This window comes from Stegodyphus dumicola, chromosome 5 (genome assembly GCF_044657685.1).
Source record: "Stegodyphus dumicola isolate Sdum_Otavi_A_Nest chromosome 5, ASM4465768v1".
Lineage (NCBI taxonomy): Eukaryota > Metazoa > Arthropoda > Arachnida > Araneae > Eresidae > Stegodyphus > Stegodyphus dumicola.
The window spans coordinates 194,148,074-194,172,660 of NC_140772.1; the positions used below are offsets into that span (position 1 = coordinate 194,148,074).

The 24,587-nt window shown below is 33.9% G+C and overlaps 1 protein-coding gene across 1 annotated transcript in view; it reads left to right on the plus strand.

Annotated features, from left to right (window-relative positions):
* Positions 1 to 874: 874 nt before the first annotated feature.
* LOC118204374 (putative ubiquitin carboxyl-terminal hydrolase MINDY-4) overlaps positions 875 to 24,587 on the plus strand; it is a 70,697-nt gene continuing 46,984 nt past the window's right edge. The window contains exons 1-2 of the mRNA XM_085817508.1: positions 875 to 1,003; positions 23,191 to 23,303. The gene's annotated coding sequence lies outside the window, so the exon portion shown is untranslated. The remainder of the gene's footprint in view (positions 1,004 to 23,190; positions 23,304 to 24,587) is intronic.

Below are 24,587 nucleotides of genomic sequence, written 5' to 3' on the forward strand. Positions count from 1 at the left end.
ATTCAAAAGAAACACTTTTTGAAATATTTTAAGTTTATTGAACAAATTATTAAAATTGATTTGTAATATTTATTTACATAATTTGCCACTAAATAATAGCTACTTTATCGCTAATTTAAACAGCGAAAAAATTTCTTCGGAATTTTTAATACTACCACTGATTACACTCACTATAAAGTATTCATTAACTCCGGAGAAAAACACCGAACAATAATACGTCCAACTATTAATCAGACCACATAATGATTTCAAAATTATTGAAAATTTTTAATTTGTGAAAAGAATTAATAAGTAAACTTCACACGGTATACAACTTCTGGATAAAAAGTAAAATACAAATATATACACAGTTTGTATTATTTGACCAAAGAAACACGTAAAATGCAATAAAAATTCAATTTAAAAGTAGGTGAAAATACTTGTCTTATTAATCAGTTTTTATAACAAACATTTCTTTAGTTATAACGGAAAATGTTCCACATTAGCCCGTAATCTCCAGTTTTACCGTAATAAATCCATTACGAAATATCATATATTTACTTACCTTAAAACATACTTCAATAGCTTAATAACACCTTGCATAATAATGCAACCTCACTTGATACAAAAAAAAGCAGACGAGGAATTCAGTTCGCGCTTTGCGCCGAAAAATTTTTGTAAAATAAAATTTGCTTTGTACTAATGAAATAAAAATGATGATACCTGACAAGAGAAGTGGCTTTCGTATTTTATTTTGAAATCTTTTAAATAAAAATTGCAAGAAAACTATTTATTACAAAAGTTATTCAATACTTTTAAATCACGTAATGAACGTATTTAATTCGCAGACACATTTTCAGCAGCAAATGAACAATTAAATATTGCGGTTGCTACGTGAGATCACTAGTTGCGTTGCGAGTTTTAAATGTTTGTTTACGTCGAAATTTCATGGATGGAATGTCAAAATGAACAAAAAGTTGAAAATGTTGCTGTTACGCTCATTTGGGAATATTTGTCATCAAAGGTTTGTGACCTTCTATTACTAATAATAATAGTAAACGTTTTCTTTTTTAATTTACCATCTACTGTCACTGTATATAAATTTATTATGTAGCACTGTATAGTTAATTGCCTAAAATATACTTTCATCAGTGGCGTAAATAGGGATTTGCAGCCGTACAAGGGCCAAAAGCATTACAGGTAACTTAGATGTTCTACTGGACTCGATAAAAGCAGAATTTCACACATTTTGAGATAGAGATAATAGGAGACCCTTTAACTTCTTTCTTTTTAAGGCTGTTAAACCTTAACTTTCATTCCAGCTTCGTTTTTGTGTAGTTCCAGATAGTCAGCATCAGGAACTGCTTAACAATGCAGCTATATACAAATGTCAGTTGAAAGAAAATTTGAATACAAAAAAGTCGCATATTGTTATTCTGACTCTTCATAATATGAAGTCAGTGATAAAGGCGTTAGTAATTCTGCAGTTGTGACAGTTTGATGATCAGTCGTATTGTGAAAGTAATTTTCAAGTTTCAGGAGACACAAAAAGGAGTTGGTAGCTTAGTTTAAAGATTAATAATGCTCCTGGGAACTTTTCGACTACATCTGTTTTACTGCTTTTAAAATTTGGTTAAGATAATATATAAATTATTTATATAGCTCTCATGTAGCTCGTATAATACTGAATAAAAATATATAAATAAATAAAGACAATTTAAATACTGATTTCTCCTTTCCAATTTTTGATTTAATTTTTTTTCTCAGTTACCGTAATAGTTAATTGATTAGTTTTGTAAAGTTCTTGTCTCTAGTTACCAGAATAGTTGATTAGCAAAATTTTGTGATTCACATTAATTTCAATGATTATTTAGAAATATTTAATTACATAATTTCTTTGTCTAAAACCAAATGTAATTTTTTATTGATAACTAAATCTTATTTGATATGATAAGATAATTAACATTTGAGGAAGATGTATTTTATCATTTTTTTATTACGCAGATAACGCTCATTGTAACAACTCCTCGCCTCCAACAGAAAAATAACATTGTAACATGCGATCACTGTAACAAAAACTAATTTCATATGCATTTGGGACTTCTTGTACCAGTCACTGTAATCAAATGGCTGTTATAACAAGAATCGGCTGTACTAATATTTTCAGAGTGCATATCTTGGAATCGAGGTACACAGATATCATTTTCCAAAATAAAAGAAAAGTTTTAAATTAAATTATTTAGGTAAACATTATAGGTTTCTGTAAAAAATAAAAAGCATGAACAAGACTGTTTTTTTTAGTAGTTCATATTGATGGAATATTTGACCAGCATGACAAGCTTTTCCCCTCAGGGGCTCACTTTTGTGAGTACGGGTGTGGCAATTCCGGGGTACACTAGCCCTTCAGGGGATCATCATCTTGGTGAGACGGGAGTCACGATCTTGGAGCCCTTAGTGATCTTTCCTTCCTTCCTCCTCATCTCTTCTTCTCGCTACTATTTTCATTTTTTCCGCCCATGTGGTTTTCCTTTTCGAAGGTTCGGGCTCAAAGTTAGATTTTGTCACATCCCTTTGTTTGAGTTTCTCACAGACAGAAAACCACCTACGCGTTTGCCGTACGTTGTGACCTGTAAGGCTGAAAAGGAGGGTCCTGGTAGTTGAGGGGCGAGGTACTGTACCCAACACACTGCTTTGGCCTCTGCTTCAGATTAAAACGTGAGGCATTTAGTTGTCCCCGCTAGTGTCAATCGGCTGGTCCCTTGTCCTTAGGGTCAATGGCTTGGGGATAAGCTTTCGGGAGCTCCTGCTTTCGGGAGAGCTGACTGTGGGGCTTCAGATTGCTTATAGACCCGATTAACCCTGGCGCAGACTTCTGCGTCCCCTTCTTGGACTCCGTGCTGAGTGGGGCTGCCGAGTTCGAATTATTTCTCTCTTCAATATGGCTAATTCAAAAATATATTTAATTAAAGACTTTGAAGTCAGTCCTGTCGCTCTAAGCGCTAGTTCTGAAAAATCTGCTAAAAAAGTATGTATAGATGCAAATGCAAATAATCCTTAACAATAGTCCCCGTTTCCTTGTTCTCTCTAGTCCTTCTGCCGAGCTTCAAAAGATTTCTCCTTTTGTGATAGATAGAAACATCCGTTCTTGTATTGGTGAGCCCAGAAATATCTCCGCTCTAGAGACTTGCTTATTGATGCAACTTCGGCCACACAATCTGCTTCCTTACTTCAAAAACCAAACTTGGGAAAGCAACTGTCACTGTAACAGGGCACAAGACATTGAATTATTGCCACGGCGTAATCTCGGAAGTCGACCTTCTGTCTGTTCCTGAAGAAGAGTTCGTTTCCGAGTTAGCTGACCAAAAGGTTTGTGCTGCAAAGCGAATCACGATGCATAAGGAAGGTCAGTTAATTGACACGAAATACGTCATCCTGACCTTCAAGTCACCTGATCTGCCGAAGAATATCAAGGCTGGATATCTTAATTGCCCCATAAGACCTTATATTCCAAACCCTATCTAGTGGCAGCGTTTCAGCCATTCCAAGATGTCCTGTCGTGGGAACCTGACGTGCGCTCGATGTTCGTCGGTTGGCCACGATAGCGATAATTACACCACTACGGCACTGTGCATAAATTGCAAGGATGATCATCCAGCATTTTCCCAATCATGGCCAAAATGAAAAAAAGAAAAGGAAGTACAGACGGCAAAAATCATTAGGAACATCTCATATGCTGAAGTCAAAAGACTAGTTCAAAGCACACAGCTTCAACCGATCAAATCATATCCCAGTGCCGTTAAATCAACACGTACCATTGCCACCCAAACTTCAATAAGTACACAGACTTCACAAAATAAAACCCAGCAGCCTGCAAACACGAAAAAGGAAAATCCAACACACGTCATACAAAATAAAGAAATAGTTATTCAAAGCAAGCCAAAAAATGTCCCTCCAAAAGCAATTAACAAAAATAGGAGCCCCAGCAATCGCTCTGTAGATGAAATGATTCCTGAATCTCTAGATTCATATAGTATGGAAGTGGAGGAGGAACTGGAAGTTCCCAAACATCTGCTTCCGCGCAAAACTAAAAAGGAACACAGAGAGAACAAACATCAATCATAATGGCCACCCTCGACTCATGGAACTATCGTGGTTTCCACCGAAATTTCCTTGACATCAAAGCTATGATCAATGCTTATGATGCTGCGTGCTTGCAATACAGGAGGCAAATCTGAAACCAGATCAACATGCAAAACTTCGGAGGTTTTCTTTTGTCAGGAAGGATAACCTTGCAGGTGAGCATGCCAGTGGAGGTGTAGGTCTCTTCACCTCACTGGCCTATCTATCAAGTTCCTTTCCTTTGAAGACATCCTTCCAAGTTGTCGCTGTACAAGAAAATTTTCATATTGTAATTTTCACGACAGTAGTTTCAATCGTTTCTCTTTATTTGCCTTCTAATGAGCACATTGATCAGCAGGATTTAAATGATCCCGCGGTGCAGCTGCCTGAGCCTTTTATCATAATGGGTGATTTTAACGGCTATAGAAAGCTTATGATAAGGCATGGAGATACGGTATACTTCGAGATCTTCACGACAGTGGCTTGCGCGGCAACCTACCAGTTTTCATTCAGAATTTCTTGAACCCTAGAACTTTTCAAGTAAGGATTGGCTCTGTTTTGTCGGATGTTTTTGAACAGGAAGAGGGTGTGCCTCAAGGCTGTGTGCTTAGTGTAAGCCCTGTTTAGCTTAAAAATAAACTCTGTATTAAAAGAACTTCCTCCCACCATCTTGCGATCTCTATATGTTGATGATCTACAGATTAGCTGTCGAGGGGCAGACATGAGATACGTAGGGAGGCAATTGCAGATCGCTCTGAATAAGATCCAAGAATGTGAATAAGAATCCAGACAAACAGGGATTTACATTTTCCAAACAAAAACCTTCGTGCGTGCACTTTGCTCTTCATTTTGTGCACCAGTCCAGACGGCTTGTCGGCTCTAGACTGGACTATGGCTCACTTGTTTTCGGATCTCGGTCATCAGTATTGGGAAAACTAGATCCTGTTCACCATCAAGCTCTGCGGATGTGTTTTGGAGCTTTCAGGACATCTATCCAGAGCCTGTATGTTGACTCTAACGAACCATCACTTTATCTGATGCGTGAACAGTTGTCCCTTTTACAGTATTGTAATATTTTATCGCAACCTAAACATCCTAATAAGGTGTACTTACTTGATAATGTGTGCAGCACTTTATTTGAAACGTCTATCCTGTGTTTCCTTTAAGAGTTCGCCCTATCATTAAGGAACTATCCTTCTCTGATATGTATCCCCAAGCAGTGCAGAATTTAGAAATTCCACCTTGGGAAAATGCACGGATTCAGCTTCTTAATGTTTTCAACCATCACGTGAAGGCAAACACTAACGACATCGTTTACAAACAACTCTTTGCTGAGCACAGGCATAAATATAGCAGTTATCTTCCAGTATATACAGAGGGATCCAAGTCAAATGATCATGTCGGAATGGTATTTGTAATTGAAGATCACATCGGGGGCAGACGCTTTCACCATGATTTCTCTATCTTAACATCTGAACTAACTGCAATATATTATAGTCTTTTTTACATCTCAATCCTCTACCACAAAAAGTTCATAGTTTATACGGACTCTTATAATGGCTTAAATCATTAGAAACTTTCCCCAACACTCAAAATCCAGTAATAGTGGATGTTCTCAAGATTCATATAGACTTAACGAGTCGTGGATATGAAATCCTGTACTGCTGGGTTCCCGGGAAAAGGGGAATGAGCTGGCAGATATCACAGCGAAATGTGCTGTTTAACTGTCCAGTCGCCTCATCTCGTTTAGAGACACCTGTTGTGTTGTCAAAGAGAAGATCCGAAAAATATGGCAGCAACTTTGGGATGTTCAGCTTCAAAACAAGTTGAGAAATGTAAAGCCTAGAACTGAGCATTGGGACTTTACTAGAAATCGTAAGAAGGAAGTTCTTTTGACTCCCCTCAGAATTGGTCACACTTGAGTGGCACATAACTACCTTTTGAAAGCTGAGAATGAGGCCCACCAGCGGCCGAGCGGTAAAGTCCCTGAACACTGGTAGTTCGGTCCGAGGTTCGAATCCCGCGAACGGGCTGGCTGCATGGGCGTTTTTGTGGTTTTCCCCATGTGTAACGTGTATACGAGCCAGTTTCTCTTAGAAAGTCCTCCACGAAGGCATCCCTCCTCTTAGGCAGATAGCCCTCAAGGCTTTGCCATAATCTCACACACACGAAAGCTGAGAATGAGCCTATTTATTCAAATTGTCACGTTTGGCTATCAGTCCGTCATATTTTAATTGAGTGTCCATGTTTTAATAGTCTTCGTCAGAAATATTTTAATAGTTGTGACTTACCTCTCGACTGTTTAATCGGAAGAGAGGCCATTTGTAATTTATTTTATTATTTAAAAGAGATTGGCTTTTATTACTTAATGTAATCTGTTCTGAAGATTGTGTATTGTATTTTAATGTGTGCTTTTACCTGGTTTTTTTATATGACTTCATCCTCTGGATTTGGTACATTTGTCTGCTTTTTTTGATTTATTAATAAGTTTTTTAATTCATCAAATTAGATCATCCTACCTCATCTTTGGCGCATTATAATCATATTTGGTTTTGCGCCAAAAATCTCACTCATTAGAAGCTTTCTAGGGTGCCCTTGTGCCCTAGGCGAAAATTGGTGATTGCCCAGCAAGGCACAATTTCAAGATGGCCGATACAAGACCAAAATAACAAGCCAAAGAATTGCACAAACTTAGTGTCCATGTACACATTGATCTATTTTCACTTTAAAAAAATCAGAGAATTGCACAAACTCTGCATTGCGCACTTCCTTGACTTTGTCCATGTCCATCTCGATCAATTTTTACTTTAAAAAATCAGGAGAATGATGATGTCATATAATGTTAAGACAAAATTACTCATCACCAAAAACTGAACGAAATTTATAGCCAATCAAAGCTCAATAAACTGCATTTTAAATCACACAATGAAATAACATAAAAAAGGAAATACATGTAATCGCATATGTGCACTGCAAAAAGGAAATAATAACTCACCATACTTAGAAATTTCTGTGTCTTCAGTCTATGGCACACAAAATTCCTTAACAGCATCCAAAAACTTTTTTAAATTATCTGAACTAGAATATGCATACTGCCCTCACCACATAAATTCTCAAAAATAAGAGTAAAAAATATCCTCCGTGGTGCCAGACTGCCGGTGACATTTCTTGCCTGAACTTTTCTTGTGACAAACCCATTCAAAGCCATCTGAAATATCTTTACGTTCGACCATACTTTTCGTTCCAAATCGTACAGAAACTTCAGATTAATCTCATCACATACAACCATTTTACAGTGTACAGCACATAATAAGCAACGTACTTCCTGAGCCATTACAAACATTTTCCTTTCTGTCAAATTCACAGCAATCACGCAACCAATCATGTCATAATAGGATTTCGATAGCAATCAACTACTCAGGTATAAATGAAACAACAATTTGTTCAATAAATGAAACAAAACGGGGGGGGATAATCCAAGGGGCATCCTAAATATATAGGGTAAATGAAGAAATTAGCATAGTTTCTGTAGCTGGGTAATTTTCATCATTTAGAGAGCTTGATTTTGAAATTAATTGACTGATGTTAAATGCTAGCCTGAAATTAGAGTTCAATATTTTTAAATTAATGAAAAATTGTAATGACCAATGTTCTGAAAGAGAAATGCAAGTTCTACATACAAAATGGAAAATATTTATTACATTTATAAATTAGGATCATAAAATTTTTTGATTGATCTTTACTTTACGGTAACCCTTGGTTGGTTTGTGTGAAAAAATAGCCAAGTGGTATTGGTTGTTCGTGAAATCTGAAAGCCTGCTTCATGAAATAAGTCTTTTTGGTAACCCTCATGTTGATAATGTTGGCGAAACTAGCCTTAAGGAAATTGTGCGAATATCGACAAATGTGCTGTGATAAATTGAGGTTTTGACTATTTTTTGTAATAGTAACACTTTCATATGGACCGGGGTTTTTTATTCTTAGCATTCTTTTCAATTGCTGTGTTTGGTTGCATGTGAGTAATGTTTTATGAAAGTGGTGCCTCAAAGGTTGTCTGAAAGTTTGCTTAGTGTTATAAATGAGTATATTCTTCCGGATATGACTATAATTTCTAATTGCTGGAAGGCGTACTGTTGCCTTTCAAATGAAGATTCTGGATAGTCTGCAATTTAAAGATCCAGATACAGGTGCCGTCATTAATAAAATAGAAGGAACGTAGAGTGCAGTTAAACGTGGTTTAGCCAGGGGGAAAATGAAGACTATTGAGAAGAAAGAAGAACTTGGACTATTATTTAGCTAAATATGTGTGAGGCAAGAAGACCCGGGGGGGGGGGGAATTTATTTATAGTTTTTTTGAATGCTATTATACGTATTTATCTGCCATTAACAGTTGATGAGCCGAAGCAAACAAAAATTTAATTGAATTGCTTACGAAGAATACGGAGGAAATGGTAATGGAAAGCATGAACGTATGCACATGAAAACAGTATGTTGAAAAATTGACGTTTCATTTATTTATTCATTTCTGTATATTAAGTTTGGTTAAAATATTTGTTGTGTAGTATTTTTATGTTAGGAAATATGTATTTTTGGTTATTTATTACTCTCTGTTTGTGTATTTTGGTTATTTGTTCGTCTCTGTGTGTTAAGACAGCGGCAAATTTTGTCTGGTTAACATGATAGTTTTAACTTTGTTTTAGCTTCCTGATTTTGTTTAACTTAAAATAGGTCGATGTGTACATAGAGAAAGTTAAGGCAGTGCGCAATGCCTAGGTTGTGCAATTATCTGATTCTTCAATGATTTTTTTGTAAGTTAAAATAGGTTGATGTGTACATGCACACCGAGTTTGTGTTAAGTCTTTGACTTCTTGTTTTGGTTTTGTGTAGCAGGCGGAAGGATCGGCATCATCATGAAATTGGTGCCTATCCTTCCTGGAATCCTTGGCATCAAAAACGGGACGATTCACCAAGGGGTACCGTAGAATAAATTTTAACTAATTTTTCTGAAAGGTTAAAATTTTGAAGGATTTTTTTGAGTGATTTTTAATCACTATCCATCTCTCTAAGTTAAAAGCATAGAGGTAACATTTAATACTTCCTTGCTCTAAATGTTGTATTTGAGAACTTCTTGCGTGTATTCTAAGAAGTTCTAGTTAAATCACAATCAGGTAGCTTAATTAATTTCAAATCTTACATTTTATCTAATTAGTTTTTAATTAATGTTTTGCACTTTTAGAATTTTAAAAAAGTTTTCACACACATCATTTTACTGAAGTGTATCAAACAGTCTTCCTAAACTGTTTGTTTCACAAGTTAACCAAAATTCCTAAAAATATGCACATTTTATATGCCACTAGCTATTATAGTATATTAACCCTTTCCGGCAGGCTACCTTTTAAAGTTGGAATTTCGATTAAAAAAAAAGTTAGGCAGTCTAATTAGGCTTAGAGGAGTACACAAGTAAAATTTTGTGAAGATAGCACTTATCGTTTTAATTCTGTGGGTGTGCCCCACAGAATTAAGTGATGAGTCGGTACTACCGAACCGGGTATTTTGTAACGGGTACTTAGTTGTAACGGGTACTGAAAATCGGTACATCCAAGTACCCGTTACTTCAGTACCGAAATCGGTACTTTTCGGTAATCGTTACTTCAGTACCGAAATCGGTACTTTTCGGTATTCGTTACTTCTGTACCGAAACGGGTACTTTTCGGTATTCGTTACTTTTGTACCGAAACGGGTACTTTTCGGTATTCGCTACTTTGTAACGAAAATATGCGTCTCTTCTCGGTATTTCGGTATTCGTTACTGGAGGATCGATGAGGGTTCATCTCACTTCAGTTTTGGTACGAGGACAGTAGTATCTGGTTGTATTTGGGAAATATTGATATGCGCTCCTTGTGTCCATGAATGGCCTGCTCCTCAAACAGTTACGTAGTTGACATGTTTTCCGATATTCAAAATCTTACTCCGTACAGATAAAATCAAACACGTGGTGACGTGGCAGAGTTCCTTCAGTGCGCAAGCTGCGTATTTCGGTACTCTAAATCGTTACTAGGGTACTTTGGTACTCCAAATCGTTACTAGGGTACTCCGGTACAGCAAACCGTTACTAGGGTACTCCGGTATAGCAAACCATTACTTCGGTACTCCAAATCGTTACTTGGGTACTCGGTACTTGAAATCGGTTTTCGGTACTTTTCAAGGTAACGGTTACTTGAGTAACGGGTATTTTGTACCGGGTACTTGTCTGTACCCGTTACTCTCGTACCGGGTACAAGAAAGTACCGAAGTTGCCCATCACTAGTGCACACTGATTGAATAGAGCTTCAAAAAGAGTGCTGAAACGAGCATTGCTGGGAAGCACGTAAAAGCGTAAAAGATTTTGCCTACGATTAAAAAACACTAGCTTCTGAATACAGTAGCATATTTAGCATTACCCAGGGTGTGCCACGAGGAAACCTGCTACTCTACACCCTACCCCCTAAAAAGCTCTTTTTTGGTTATATGGTGATTAATGCGCATGAATGGGAAAAAGTAACTTGTGTATATTATATTTACATTACTTACATATATTTACACTTTAGTCTATTTTTTCATGGGGGTACTTTTCGAAGAAAGTGACACCACCTTTAAAAAAGCACAACCCAATATTGCATGTTCTGCACATATACCGGGATCCGTATCAGATTCACTATCTGAAAGCAATTCGTGTAGCACTTTCAGTGTATCAGAAAGGGTCAGCCCTCTCCGATTCGTTCGGAAAACAATTTAAAATCCGAAAAAATAAACTAATATTATATCTACAATTAGAAATTATAAACTATAAAATAAAATTAAACAAACGCCTACAACTCAAAACTATTAAACGTAGCGCTAACGAAACTTTAAACTAAAGCGGAAAAGAACTGCTCTACTGAAAAACAAACAGCTAACTGATAAAATTGCCGTTGACCTTCAGAAAATCATCCCAACAATTTGTTAGTTGATAACCAATGTCCCCTTCCCCCCCCCAAAAAAAAAGAGAGAGAGAAAAGAAGAAAAAGAAAAACAGGAAATGAAACACAGATGTGGACCCACCTTTTTGTTGTCAATGAATTGACCGATGAGATGCGGAGAAACAAAGAATACAGACTCTCAGTCGTCCTAGATTATCGATGAGCCTGGTCTGGGCACACCTGGGGTTCACCGTTCGATTTTAAGCAAGATTTCAAGGTAAAAATTTAAAACTAATATAGAATAAGGAGATTAGCATACAGCCAAAAAATAACATAGAAATGTCTTTTCAAACAACTCCTTTTATACCCTAAAAAAATCTGGAAGATTTCTTTGAAAAATGAGGGTCTTATAAAACTAAACATAACTAAAATATATAGACTGGTTTGTGTTGAGCTGCTATCTAGTATAAATAAAGAAGTTTCAGAGTAACCTATAAATCCTTTTTCATTCAACTTTTCTGTGTGTACAGAAGGAAATTTTTAGGTGTGCTCAGACCGCGCACACCGTGCCGCAAAGGGAACCCTCTGATTTGATTAACAGAAATTTGTAATATGATGAACAATATTTTCCGAGTTCTTATCATAACTAGAATTATATTTAATTTCAAAATCGTAAAATTGACTACATTCATACCCTTCTGAAAATTATGAGTGGTGAGTGGTTGATCTTTACTGTATGGTACCTCTTGGTTTCTGTCTGAAAATATCGCCAAGTGGTATTGGTTGTTCGTGAAATCTGGAAGCCCGCTGAATAAAATAGGTTTTTCGGTAACCCTAATGTTGATAATGTTAGCAAAACTAACCTTGAGGAATTTTTTTTTTCATTAAAAAGGGGTCATTTCTGCAAGGTAGAGTACGAACTGCGCCAAATTTGATCGAAGATCCCCGTCCTCCTTTTATCTAATCCACGAACTGCGCGACGTTTCCTGTCCCCTATTTCTTTCCCAAGAAGATTGGGTGCTACAAAAAGTCATTTATCGCCTTTAATGGGACATTCTATTGAGACTGCAAGCCTTTATTTTCGTTTATCAATATTGTTAAAATTGTGCATGCAAAATAAATATTAATTTAAAGTCTGGCGTGTGCTAAAGTAAAAATAAATTTCTTTTACATTCATGTTAAAGTTTTATGATGCTTAAAGGAATGATGAGCCAGATCTTTTTTATTCTCTGTAAGAATTAAAAACTTTCCAAGTTGTAGATTTTAGTCACTGATATATATATATAATGTTGTATGAACTTAAATCTATTTAGTGTGAATACAAGTTATTATTACTTGCGCAATTGCTGCAAAGTTAGTTAATAATAAATTATTTCCTAAACAGTATTGATTAATTGATTATATTATCTCCTAAGTTTAATTAAAGTAGAATTATTTTAAAAGTGTGCATCCATACTGGTAAGTTATATTTTGAAATATGTTTTGAAGTAATTTGAAAGCAAAATGTTAAAATGTTTTAACGGGGACTGGAGTTAAATCATCACGAAGAATAATATTTCAATTGTAAAAGGAAAAATTAAAACATGTAATTATTGTCATTGATCGGAAATTAGTTGACTTTTCAAGGGGAACAAACCAACTCCCGTTCAAGGAACAATAATTGATAAAAATACGTAAATATGAAAGTGTTTCGTCTTTACTCGAGTTATAAGTTAAAGCCAAATCGGCAATTCTAGTTAGGCCAAATATTTCCGCGAATAGTTGCTACTCAAAGAACTTATTCTCATGAAGCATTTTAGTCAATTCAATTTGGTGTAAAAATCAATTACTGTAGAGAAATCCTGTAAAACTCGAGTAACCGTCCCCGACACTATCATCTTTATGTATTTGAGTACTATATTATTATTATTAGTAGAAATTAAACATTGGAAATTGTCATTATGAAATCGAATTCAAAGTAAAGTTGAAATAAACATAGAAGATTATAAAAAAGATAAATAATGCAAACTTTGTAAAAACGAATCAAAGAAAACATAAAAATAATATAAAAATAATACAGAAAATAATATAAATAAGATAGTGAATGTACATGAAGATATAAAGGCCAGAAAGGTATTAAGTAACTTACATTCTTTCTAGTGGGGGAGTTGGCAAAGTGTTCTCTTCGTGTCTGACTCAGAAGTGTAGGGTGTCCGAAAATTCTTAGCGGCAGTAGGGGCTTCGAATAATATCAGTCGGTAAGACTTGGGTGAAGTAATTTATGGTAGTGGGTGGGACTTGGAATTCTTGAGGGATGTATTTTGTGGAGTTCTTATCTGAGAGAGACCGTCTGTTAAGATTTTTTAGAAAATACTAGTGAATGGAAATTAATTAATTTTTGGCTAATTGTCGTGTCGCAATGATTAAGAATTTAAGAAAGGAAAAAGGCATTTTCGCTGTCCAAGAGCTAATAGACAGTCTAAAGGCAGGAAATAGGCCCATTTTTTTAGTAACAGTATAGTAACAGTATATGTCTGAAGAGCTTTTTACAATATATACAATTGAGTAATTACACTATATACAAATCTTTCAACTGACAGTCATCCAACTTATACCGCCTTCTCAGGTTTAGGAATAAATTATCATATCCCTATCAGTTAAGTGATTTAGAGTGAGTATTTAACGCCTGCTCTTTTAAGGCAATGGTTGATAAGGCAATGGTTTCTACTAATAATAACAATATAGTACTCAAATACATAAAGATGATAGTGTCGGGGACGGTTACTCGAGTTTTACAGGATTTCTCTACAGTAATTGATTTTTACTCCAAATTGAATTGACTAAAATGCTTCATGAGAATAAGTTCTTTGAGTAGCAACTATTCGCGGAAATATTTGGCCTGACTAGAATTGCCGATTTGGCTTTAACTCGAGTAAAGACGAAACACTTTCATATTTACGTATTTTTATCAATTATTGTTCATTGAACGGGAGTTGGTTTGTTCCCCTTGAAAAGTCATCTAATTTCCGATCAATGACAATAATTACATGTTTTAATTTTTCCTTTTACAATTGAAATATTATTCTTCGTGATGATTTAACTCCAGTCCCCGTTTAAAACATTTTAACATTTTGCTTTCAAATTACTTCAAAACATCTTTCAAAATATAACTTACCAGTATGGATGCACACTTTTAAAATAATTCTACTTTAATTAAACTTAGGAGATAATATAATCAATTAATCAATACTGTTTAGGAAATAATTTATATATATATATATATATATATATATATATATCACAGTTTTGAAAAGTAAAATTGTTAGATTAATGATATACGCAAAACTGATACATAATCAACCTATTAAATATCGGATTTGTAGCTCACCTTAAATAAGTTTCTTGTGTAGATAAATATTAACAAATCTTCTTAGATAGCAGAATGGTTTTAACTTTCAAATTTACCATTTTAGATAAACAATTCTAATTTAATTTAAAAAATTCTCTTTATTAAATCTCAAAATTGGACTTCTTAAGTCGTTCTAAATTCACATTAATATTATTGCAATATATTCCCGTATTAAGCTTTCCATTTTTAGTCATTGAAGTTATTTTAAGGTTATTTAAACTTTGTTACAAATTCCATATTTTAATACAAGAAAGTTTACATATTTATTCTGTTTTCCACCTGATGTACTTTGGCATACATTTAATTTCTAATACATATTTAATAATTAAATTAATAATTATGAGCGTCAGCAGAATTTTCATAATTAACAAAAAAAAAAAAAAAAAAAAAAAAAATTCAAACTTCCTTATATTCATATCCTGGGATTTTCAGTTCCTTTTTAATCCATTCCTTTTTCACATATTGTTGCACTGTACTCAAGTTTTCATGTATGTAGAATTTATATACTTTGTATTTATGCCAATTTATATTTAAATGATAATTTTTACAAATTCTTGCATCACAACTCTAGTTAACAGAAGACGTTTCTAACACCTTGGCAAAGCTTAATCTTCAGCATGAAGCTTATTTTCTAACCTAGTTTCAGGCTGAATTATTTGTTAAATTAATTATTTGAAATTATTTGTTAACAAAGATGGTCGCTAAATCACGCTAATAATATTTCTAACTGTTATAATTTATAATGCAACGAGTTCGTGTGATTTATAATGTAATTAATTTATAATTTTTTCAGCAGTATTGAAATTAATAGCAGATACTGATAATGTTATACATTTAGATTACAATGATTTAGATGGCCATTGCCTTCTTCACTCATGCTTTTATGCTACATTCCTAATATTTCATAATGGCGTACAGGTAAGTTTAACTCATTCACCAAACATGTAAATCACTAATTCAGCTCACTTTTGTTCTTACGTGTGCCGTATCTTCTATTTTCTTTAATATATTGTTCAGCCTAATTTCAAAAGGTCTTATGATCAAGCGGAAAATTCACTAAACATTGGTAGTTCGACCCGAGTTTCTAGTCCCAGTGATCCCCCAGGTCATTCTTTTTTTGTACTTATTTACTGTGGAAAAACGTACCGTAAAAATTTCAGTTCATGAAGTAAAAATACTTTTTTAATTTATTCTTTAAAAATATTGCAAACAATTTCACCTTAGCATATCTTTTTATAAATCCCTCTGATAAGAAAAAATAAGGAAAGAAATTAACTCGGTTTCGGTGATTGATACCTCGGTGCAAATTATATGTAACATTTTTCCAAAAGCATGGAGTTTATATGGATATCGATAAATTAAAGATTATTTCTTCATCTAATTTTCTTAACATGTTTATACCGGAATTTTCTTTTCACACTGAGCGCTTAACTGAGTTTTCTATAATCATTCAATTTCTCTAGCCATGGCAACTTTGCATATCATCTGACAGGTAGTTATATTTTTAACCACTGTATTTTAATTCTTGTTGACTATCAGTATATTATTCACTTGTTTTTTAAGTGATATTTTATACGCAAATCTACGTAAAATAGCATTAAAACTTCAGTTATGCGGAGCTCCTGATCGATTGCTTGTTTTAGATTAAACGAAATTAAATTTAATGTTACTGTTAATTAGCTTGCTATTAATTTAATTATACATTTCTAATTAATTGTATTATAAGGTATTTCTCTCAATTTCCTAGCGTCCTTCGTAGTGTAACGGTAGCACACTGGGCCGGTATTCCAGAGGTCGGTGGTTCGATTCCCGGCGAAGACGTTGTTAATAAACATCTTTCATCTCTTCGGCCTCCAAATAGATCCTAATGACTCTATAATATGTTCAGATATTTCCAAGTATATTACTCAAACTTTTGCATCCCAATTTTTAATTTTTGGTTAAAAAAATAAACTTTTATTTAAAGAAAGGCCTGATTGATTATATTAATTTGCAGTATTGTTTATCTAATTCCTTTCTTCTAGATAAATTTTAGAAAAAACTTCTTAGCATAATAATTTAAATTTATTTACAATTTATACTTCAGTGTTCCAAATGCATAGTAATTTTGTTATAATAGATTTCATGCTAAGCTTTTTTTAATTTTAACTAAATTTAGTTTCTGCAAACATTTACATGATTACTTTAATTAACAAAAAATATTTTTAGCACACTTTAACACACTTGGATATGGAATAATTTTTTGCACGCTAGTGAACTCTATTAAATTTTCCAGTCTAGTTCAGACATCTTGACTATTGTTGATGTAATTTATTAAAAATATAATTTGTATGCTTTATAATTATTTAATTTATGATATTATTATAATAAATGAAAGATGTTTGTAATGCTAATATGTATGTTTACCAATACCTTTTATTTTCTTTGTTAGCTCTCGCATTTATTATTGTTATTCAAGTAATTAGACTGCTTGTTAGATATTTTTTACTTGTTCTTGTGATATGTAATTCTATTTATTTATTTTTATTTTCCTCTTGGCTACAATTGACTTCGAAAAGTTAAATTGTAACCCTGTAGGCAGCAGGGGGAAGAAATTTTGATTGGCGCAGTTGGACTATAGCTCGACGGGGGAGGGGATTTTCATTAGCGCAGTTGGAGTACACCCTTTCTGCAAATATTGCCAAACTTGTTGCGATAAATTTAGATTTTGGCTAATTTAAAGTAAAACCTAAGAATCCAACCTAACATGCGTACAATTTTCTTTATGGGTGAAAAGTACCTGTAATACCAATTGTCAGGTTTAGAATCTTTGTTAAGAGTTGTCAATACTGATTTACGCCTTTCTGAATTTATGATCTCTTCATCCCGCAAATCGGTGCCTCTTGACTATGACGTTTTTGGTTCTAACAGCCATGATGGTCCCTCCCACCATTTCGACAGCAAAAACTGTTTAACTGAACAGCCTCTAGAAGGGAGATCGGCAGCATTCAGCTCCGAAGGGATGTAATGCCAATCTTCTATTTTTGTAAGTGTTCTGATTTCTTGGACACGATTCCAAACGAAAGTTCCCCATCGTACGTCTCGCTGGATCCAGCACAAAGCGGTTGTTGAGTCAGTCCAGAAGAATGTTCTTAAATTTGGCATGTTCAAATCTGAAAAGACCATACGTCCTAAGCGTGCTCCGATTAAGCAGGATAATAATTCCAAACGAGGAATGGATGTACTCTTTAAAAGTGCAACTCTAGTGCGTGCTTGCACAAAATTTAAATAAACCTTACTTTCGGTCTTCACTCTTAAGAAAATATAGGTAGCATAGGCATGCTTGCTGGCATAGCTGAAAACATGAAGACTTACATCTCCGTTAACCGATCTGTCAATATTAAGCCATCTAGGAATTTTGACATCAGACAGCAGTTTCAGTTCTTTTACCCATTGCATGGACTTCTTTTCTAAATGTTCTGGCAATTATTGATCCCAATTTAATCGTAATTTCCAGCACTCTTGCAATATCAACTTTGGGAACAGGGTAACGGGAGAAAGGAAGCCTACTGGTTCAAATAACTTATGCGCGCAAGAAAGGAGTGTTCGTTTACTCGCGTTCGTTACTCTTTCTTTAGTGACTCAATTTTACAGGAAAGAGTATCATCCTTCAAATCCCAGTTTAACCCTAAAACGCAAACGAATGTATCTAATTTAGAGTTGGAAATTATTTCGGTTTCACAATTCGACTGCCATCCTCTAAGATTAAACTTTCCCAGTGACAATAACATTCTCGATTCTAGTACAAATCTATTCAATTCTTTAACATTCTCAAAACTAGTCAGGCAATTATCAACATAGAACGACTCCTTCAAAATGTTGGCTGTAGCTGCAAACTGATCTGGGGCACGATTTAAATGATAGTTCAACGTAGCGGCTAATAAAAATGGACTACAGTTAAGCCCAAAAACCACGCGACAATGTCTGTAAATTTTAGTATTCTCTTCTTCTGCACCTTTCCAAAAGAAACGTAAATAATCTCTATCCTTCTCTCTTATACCAATCTGCAAGAAGGCTTTCTCAATGTCTGAAATTACTGCAACAGGATATTTCCGAAAACGATTCAACAATTTTGGAATTATTTCTATTAGGTTGGGACCTTTCTCAAGACAATCATTTAAGGAAAGTTCTCCTTTAGCATGTGCCGAAGCATCAAAAACTGGCCTTAATCGCGTAGTTTCGCTAGATTCTTTAAAAACCGGCCTATGGGGCAAATAGTGCTCTCTATCTACTTCGCCTTCATTTACCTCTTCAATAATTCGTTCCTTCAACCAAGTATCAAATACTTCCTGATAAACTTTAATTTGGTTCGAATCTAATAATTTCCTTCGCGTATTAGTCAGGCGTTTTTCTGCCAACGTTTTATTATTAGACAAGCGAGAGGGGTCCAGTACCCAAGGTAATGCAGTTTCATATCTCCCGTCTGAATCCAAATTCAAATTTTCCTCAAAATACTGCATGGTCTCCTCATGAATTTCAGCTTTCTTTTTAGACTCAACTGGGTCATTTATACCAATAACGTCTAACTTCCACAAGTTTTCTGCTGATCTTTCGTTTAGCAATAAAGAAACACATGCAAGAGAATCATTTATACCCAGAGATTCCTTCGCTGGAATTATACCCATTAAAATCCATCCCAAACTTGTTTCAATCGCGACCGAACCACTTTGTAAACATTTAATATTTCCGGTGAATAATTTTCCAGCAATATCAGAACCTATCAACAATTTAATGTCGCTTTCGTTTTCGGGAGCATTACCCTCAACATCTGACACTTGAATATTTAATTTACGAAGTTCTTTCAACCAAGGACCTTTAGGTATTTTCTTAACATCAGAACAGATAACAGATTCACTTAAACAATGCACACTACATACATATTTATTATCAAGGCTACTCAAGTTAACTATATATTTAGAATGCAATTTTTCTTTTGTTTCTACACCTCCGAATAATTTATGAACTAATTTCACTTCACCAACACTGTTACATTTCAAAGAATCTGTAATATCTTTCGTTAAATAACTTCTCTCGCAACCCGTATCTATAATCCCTCTGACTATCCTTTCCCTGTTGCCATTTTTTACCCTTACGATTAATGTTTGTAGTAACACATCGGAGCTCGCGGATCTGCTAGCCAAAACATTGACCTCATTTTTCGCCACAGGCTCTACTTGTTTAGTCTCTTTCAATTGAGAAGGAACTTGTTGACACATTACTGCCAAATGCCTTTTCTGGCAAATTAAACACTTAACCTTGGACTTACAGTTACAAGAAATATGGTTTTTCTTCAAGCATAATAGACATAAACCCTTCTTAAATATTAAATCTTTTTTATCCTGATATGTAAGCGTACTAGCTTTAAAACATTTTTCTGTTAAATGTGGCTTATCACAAAATAAACACGATTCCTCAACTTTCTTAATAGGAGCATTTTCTTTAAATTTGTCTCCTGTATACAAATCATTACAAGTAGGAAGGAATATTAGACTCATCATTAATGTAACTTTTAGATTTTCTACTTTTATCAAAAGAAAAACGCGCTAATTTAATTCTTTCTTCAGATATCACTTCATTTTTCAAAAACAGAAGAATAGATTCAAGATCGCTCTTACCTTGTTGTGACGAGCTCTCCCGTTCCCTCTCCCACACGCGTAAGATGTCAGGGGGCAGGCAAATTCAACTAACGGAAAAATAACACTAGCGTATTTATCTTCAGTCACACCGAGAGATTCCAGAGCACGCAGTTTTGTTTCGAAACTGTAGTACAACGATGATAGCGCAGTCCTTTTTGGTTGCATTATTATTTATCAACACAAGATTCAATAAATCCCGAACGTACACTTGTATAAAAATATCTTCACGTCCAAAACGATTCTTTAAATGTTCGATGACTTTCGGATAATTTTCTTTAGTTGTCTGGAAACTCTGCACTATTTCCCGTGCTTTCGATTTGGCAGCAGTAGCCTGGATCAGACGTACGAATTTCAAATGATCATATAGCACTGGATCTTCGTGTATCTTACTAAAGGTATTCCAGAAATTCAACCATTGTTCGTGGATCACCTGTAAATTCAATCAAATTTATTTTCGGAAGCTTAAAATTCGTTGCCGTTGTTGTTGAATCAATAGTTCTGGTTTCATTTACCGATGCATGAGTCAGCAAATTTTTCTCTATTTTCACAGTGACTTGCTTCACTTTCATCCTGGCTGCTATTAATTTCTCCTTGTAAGTCTCACACGACTCAAATTCTTTAGTATATTCTTCTTGCGAGACTTCTTTCGATTTTGATAGGAGATCCAATATTTCTTCATCCAACTGTTGTAGTCGAAATCCTTTATCTTCCAGAACTTCCAGGGACGATAATAGAACATCACTGTTCAATTCTGACTCATTCAAATGCCCATGTAGGCTATTATATGCTTTCGTGAAGGCTGCACGCAGTGGTATTCTTCTTACTTTCAAGGCTTCCATTTCTACTGTTAAACCATCAAAAGTGTCCTTTACCTAACTAATGCGTCCTGTCACGAACGCCACTTTTTATTGTGGTGATCCACGGTTTGAAAATGGATTCTGAATCAGAAGAGATTCGTGCACTAACCTAGTGCTTCGCATTAGAGAGTAAAGAACATCTATGTTATAAAAATATACTTTTATTTACATAGCGAAAACGCGCAGCAACATTCTTAACGAAAGCTCATTCTCCTAATAATATACTTCTTTTTACACTCCGCTTGCGCATGCGCTTGACAATTACCAAAGGAGCTTGGCAGATACTGCCATCTGTTGGATAAACTATTCGCTACAATGGACACCGAGTTTGTGTAAGTCTTTGTTTTGTGTAGCTGGTGGAAGGATCGGTCCTTCTTGGCATCAAAAAAGAGATGATTCGCCAAGGGGTTTTGTAGAGTAAATTTTAACCTTATGAGTTTTTTATAGAAATATGTGCTGATAATGCATTTTGTTTTCTTACGAGACAGAGACAGATCAAAGTCCCTGGCATACTTGGTCATCTGGAAATATATTCTTTTTCTAATTAAAAAAGAAGGAGTAATCAACAAAAATTGTTTATTACAATTAACACGAGTAATATAGCCATCAATTTCATTTTATTTAGGAGCAACAAATCAAAAAGGAAAGCGATATTTTAAATTATATTATATTCTCCCATCTACTTGTCTTTCTGTTCTTACAAATTACATGCTAAAACTTCTCACTACCACTCATAGTTCCCAGAAACTAGAGGTGATCACCTGAGTGAACATAACTAACTACCAATCATATGCTAAATCTTTTTAAGTTTAAGAAAGTGACTGCTATGAAAAGTCTCTAATCTTTCTGTTTGGCTGTCCTCCCAAAGACCTCAGCTATTGATGAGCCATATAGCAGAAACGATTTTCTGCATGTTATAAGTGAGTTTGGTAAAATTATACACAAAAGTCATCAGTGGTGATATAAATTATATGGCTGTCAATTGACTCTAAAATACTGCTTGCTGTATTCGATATTCTGATTGCTTTTTCCAGTAGAGCTTGAGATTGTGCCATATCTGGTTTTATTCAATTCTTTCAGTATTGCTGTTCTGTATTTGTAAAAATGATAAGTATAAGCACTTGATAAGAATGTTTGTTTATCTTTCGTAAATGAAATTAATTTCAATTTAATCATAATATGACAAATTACAATATTAAAAAAAATTTTTTTTTGAGTTTTTTCACAGTTCTCAGATTTAAACATCCCTTATTTTAACTTTAATTTATAACACTTGGAAGAGACTTAGAAACATTAAGGACGTGACACAGTCAAATTATTTTGTTTATAAAATTTCCAATTTAAAAGTATGTTTCAAGGTTAAATAATATATTTTAATATTATAAGAAGGTTTCATATTTATTTATATTTTAAAATTTTTGTGTAATTCATATTTGTGAGCAGTATTTGTAAGTAAAGTATGGTGCAATATTAGCATCATTTCTTTAGTTTTATTTGATTTCATCATTTCTTTCATTTCTTTGAAAACCCTTAAAATTCCTTTAATAGAAAATTGTTGTGGTTAATATTCATACTATAATTCTTTATGTATTCATATTTTAAATTTATGAAATTTAATTTTCTAAGAAAATGAATGATTTCTAAGGGTAATTGTCTATAAATATGAGCTAGTATTCCTTAGAATGTCTTGCATGTAATTATTCTTCCCAAAGAAAAAAATTTAAGTACTTTACCATAATTAATCAAGCAAGAACTTAAATTCAATCAACAGTTGTAGGAAAAAATTGAAGAGATGAAAGATAAAAATACAGGTAAGAGTTCTAGAATTTTTAAATAATATATATCCTTGAAATATCAAATAGTTAATAAACAAAACATGGTCTAAGAAAACAGGAACGGAGAGTTGAATTAAAAAATATATATCAAATTGTGAATTATTTTTAAATATCTCTAATTCTTTGTCATTTCCAGCATTTTAGCAATATTTAAATCAGGAGGATTGAAATGTTATGTAATAATATTATTAAATTCAAATATTGTTATATAATATTTTTATTTGCATATTATAAAGTGCAATGAACTTTTTTGTACTAACTGAAGTTTGTAATATTTTGCATTATTTATTATTTGCTTTTAAACTGCGTTTCATTTTGAAAAGTTTTTTATGAACTTTTGCATTATTTATTTATTATTTATATTGTACATAAAATTTACTTGCCTTTTTTTTTTCTTAGATTTACTGCTTCATTCTGAAAATTTGAATGAGTTGTGTTTTAGCAGACTTACTGGCAATTCGCAATCTGAGAACTATGAGTATTCCAAAGTAGTAAACCTCTTCAGTATTAGTGTAAATATTCTATAAATGTTTCTTCTAAGCAACATTAGTCTTGCCAAGCTCTTGTACTACATAAACTTTATGATAATATGCCTAAATTTTCAATCTTGTAACTTAATAATCACTAATTATGTATTTAATTTGGTTTGATGAATCAGAATATGTAGTCTTAACTTATTTACTCTATGACTGTCAAACAGATGAAGACTTACAATATACAGTAATACTGAAATTGGGATATGTTGCATGTGGCCAAGGTATCGAAGAATGGGTGGGAATTGGATGTCTCAGGCAAACATTAATTGTTAGATACTTGCTTTATTCAGAAACATTGCCGTCAATATTACTGCTCAAACATATTACAGTTCAAATTATTATCGTTCTGAAAAAAACTGTTGTTGCCAATCGGGAAAATACATTTTAAATAAAAATTAATACGTTGCGTTTACATTCAGGCATCCTGACTTAGTTACGACCTCGGAACATTAAGAACTTATATTTAAAAAAATTAAATCTGTAATATTAATGTTTATAGTTCGAAAGTCTTTAGCTGTCATATAGATTCACCGTCGTTTTCTATTCTTTTTCCGTGTCCTAGTTTTAGTAATATGCGGCGTGTTGTTATCGTTATTCCCAGTAACACTAATGTCATCACCATCATCATCGTCTTCTTCTGACTCAGCTTGACACTGCCATGACTTTAATTGGCTCACATGAGCTGTCGTACTAAAGAAATATCCTTTCACCTTCTCTTCTAATTGAGTGACTTAATTAGAAGAGAAGTATCACTTGGTAAAACTTCTGTAACTACCAAAGGTCCTCGATACTTTTGTTGTGTTTTGGTTGATTCTCCAGTTGATTTAAGTACTCTTCTCATAACTACTATTTCTCCTCGTTCGAATGTTAAAGAATTGCTTTTCTTCTTGTCATAATTTGCTTTCATTTTCATCTGCATATCTTCAATTCTCTTTCTAGCTTCATTCTGTAAGATTACTGGATTCTCCCATTCATTTGCGTCTTCATCTGTAATCAACCTCATCAATCCGTCGTTAAATTTTGGTGAATAACCGTGAAGCATTTCGAAAGGAGTTTTATTTGTAGTCTTATTTATCATATTGTTTAGATTTCTTTCGCATTCCTTAATCTTTTTGTCCCAGTCTCTCTGATTCGGATTTTCCATACTCGTTTTAATCGTAGCCAAAATTGTTCGATTTGCTCTTTCCACCATTCCATTACCACTTGGATGTTGAGTTGAATTGAGTGTATGACTGATTCCATTATTTTGACAATACTCTC